This window comes from Lathyrus oleraceus, chromosome 1, assembly GCF_024323335.1.
Source record: "Lathyrus oleraceus cultivar Zhongwan6 chromosome 1, CAAS_Psat_ZW6_1.0, whole genome shotgun sequence".
NCBI classification, from domain to species: Eukaryota; Viridiplantae; Streptophyta; class Magnoliopsida; order Fabales; family Fabaceae; genus Lathyrus; species Lathyrus oleraceus.
The window spans coordinates 243,335,748-243,338,618 of NC_066579.1; the positions used below are offsets into that span (position 1 = coordinate 243,335,748).

General features: G+C 38.9%; 1 non-coding gene across 1 annotated transcript; it reads left to right on the top strand.

The window, feature by feature from the left end:
* Window positions 1-1,425: 1,425 nt before the first annotated feature.
* LOC127115989 (small nucleolar RNA R71) lies at window positions 1,426-1,532 on the top strand. Its single transcript, XR_007800983.1, has one exon. It is a non-coding gene; the product is annotated as a small nucleolar RNA R71 (small nucleolar RNA).
* Window positions 1,533-2,871: the final 1,339 nt, after the last annotated feature.

Consider the following 2,871-nt stretch of genomic DNA (forward strand, 5'->3'; position numbering starts at 1 on the left):
TCTTCTAAAATGCCTATTGGATATTTAACAGATCTATCGGCTAACTGAAGTGACATCTTAGTTGGTTGTAATTCTCCTAAGTTTAACCTCTCATAAACTGCTAAAGGCATTAGGCTCACACTAGCTCCTAAGTCTAGAAAAGCTTTTTCGATGACATGATTACCCAAAAGGCAAGGAATGGAAAAATTTCCAGGATCTTTATCTTTCTTTGCTAATTTGTCCTCGGAAATAGCATTACATTCCAAAGGCTTTGGATCGTCAAGTCTACATTTGTTGGTAAGGATGTCTTTGAGAAACTTTGCATAAGAAGGTATTTGGGTGATGGCTTCTGTGAAAGGGATTTCTACATGAAGTTTTTCTATAACTTTCATAAATTTTTGATACTGTTTATTGATCTGGGTTTCTTTGAGTCTTTGCGGATATGGTATAGGTGGTTTATATGGCGGGGGTGGTACGTAAGTTTTATCTTTAGGTTCTTCTCCTTTTTCTCGACCTTCCTGGTTTTCAGATTCCTCTGCTTCCTTTACTTCGTCCGGGGGCTTGGTACATTCCTTAGAAGTTTCGGGTTCACTCAATCTAGGGTTTGGTGGCTCATCATAAGCGTTCCCACTTCGTAGGGTAATGGCATTGGCTTGTTCTCTCGGATTTTGTTGAGGTTGTCCAGGGAATTATCCTCTAGGTGTAGTCATAGGGGCTTGGTTTAAAGCTACCTGAGAGATCTGGGTTTCAAGCATCTTGGTATGAGTAACTATTTGGTCAACCTTGGTTCCTAACTGAGTAATCAATTTGTTAACATGAATGTTTTGATTCATGAACTCCTTGTTTTGTTGGGTTTGAGCGGTGATAAAATTTTCCATAATTTTCTCAAGGCTCGGCTTTGGTGGCACAGGTTGCATAGGTTGATTTGATCTAGGGGCCTGATAACTATGTCTCGGAGGTGCATTATTTTGGATAGGGTTATTGTTTTTATAGGAGAAGTTCGGGTGATTCCTCCATCCAGGGTTATAGGTATTCGAGTATGGGTTCCCTTGGGTGTAGTTCACTTGCTCAGAGTGGGTTTCATTTAATAGACTGCATTCTGCAGATTGATGTCCTTTGGTCCCACATATCTCACAATCCGACGAAACTGCGGCTACAGTATTCGGGTTTATGCACGTATGCTCGACCTTAAGGGCTAATGCGTCCATTTTAGCTTGCATCGTGTCTATAGAGCTTAGTTCATGAACTCCTCCTTGGGCTTCCTTTTTCTCAACTGTGGCTCGTTCGACTCCCCATGATTGATGGTTTTGAGCCATATCTTTGATGAAGGCACTAGCTTCAGGATAAGGTTTGTTCATCAGAGCACCGCCTGCGGCAGCGTCGATGGTCATCTTTGTGTTGTAATGAAGTCCATTATAGAAGGTTTGAATGATTAACCAATTTTCTAAACCATGATGTGGGCATGCTCGTAACAACTCTTTATAACTCTCTCAAGCTTCGAATAGCGATTCTCCTTGGTTTTGGGTAAATCTAGTTATATGGTTTCAAAGAACGGCAGTCTTACTTGGGGGAAAATATCTAGCAAGAAAAACTCTTCTAAGGTTATCCCAAGTCGTAATAGAATTGGGTGGAAGGGAATCTAACCATGATAGGGCTTTATCTCTGAGGGAAAAAGGGAATAATCTTAAACGTATTACCTCAGGAGAAGCTCCATTGGTTTTAAAAGTGTCAGCTAATTGAAGAAATATTTTTAAATGTTGGTTTGGGTTCTCAGTAGCGAGACCTGCGAATTGTCTCTGTTGCACTAGTTGCAACAAGGATGGTTTAAGTTCAAATTATTACCTGGGAAGGTTGGGTTTACTATACTAGAACTAGGTTCTTCATTTGATCGTTAAAGCGAAATCTTTAAGAGGTCTTTGGTTTTGATCTTCGGCCATAGCTCTCTTAATCCTATGAAAGAATAAACGTGCGCGAGTGTACCGTTCAGGTTCGCCAGAGGGTATGCTAAGCTTAAACTTCCGGTGCTGCGAGTTCTTCGCATTGACCGGAAGGAAATAGCCTAAGTCTAAACGATATAACAACAGGAAAATGAAATTTGACGAAATTGGTCCCCGACAACGGCGCCAAAAACTTGATGCGGTGTTTCGCAAGTATAAGAACGCGTCAGAGTAATATAAAAGATTGTCGAATCCACAGAGACCAAGTGTCAATCTATCATTATCTATTGTTATGGTGTTTATCAAAGGCAATCAAAATAGGTGTTTTTAGAGTGTGCGATGAAAAGTAAAGTATTGAAATAAATTTAATTAATAAAGACAGGGTCGAATGTAATTCACGTAATCAATTAATAATCCAAGTACTTGCTAATAGAGCTACTTATGGGCAGTGTTTCCTACTTTGAAAAGAACTAATTTAACGGGAACTGTCGCTTTCGCGTATTCAGAACCGAGTTGTACTCCCTAATCAAACCCTCTTATTGTCACTTATAAAAAGGCGCGCATTGCGTTAGAGTGGTAAACCTATTTTTAAGGAATATAGTATCTTGACTAAGTTGAAAAGTATTATAACCTGGATTTCTTAACAAAAAGAGGTTCTCATGAACCAGACTCTAAACTTATAAACGCGTCCGAAAATAGTTTTAAAATCTCTTTTCTTCTTAAGTTAAAAACTCCTAATGAACTAAACAAAGCGCTTTCGCTGTTTTTGAAATAGTTAAAAACAATTAAGTTTAAAAAGACGTTGGACGACTTTCGATCTTACCCAACGGAATTGAAGTGCGGGAAAACTTAAGTGGAAAGTTAAAATAGCCCTTAAGTGTTTCTACTAACAATTGTATGGATTATCGGTTCAATTACGATCCTTACATTCTAACCTTATAGATTTAGTTAGACA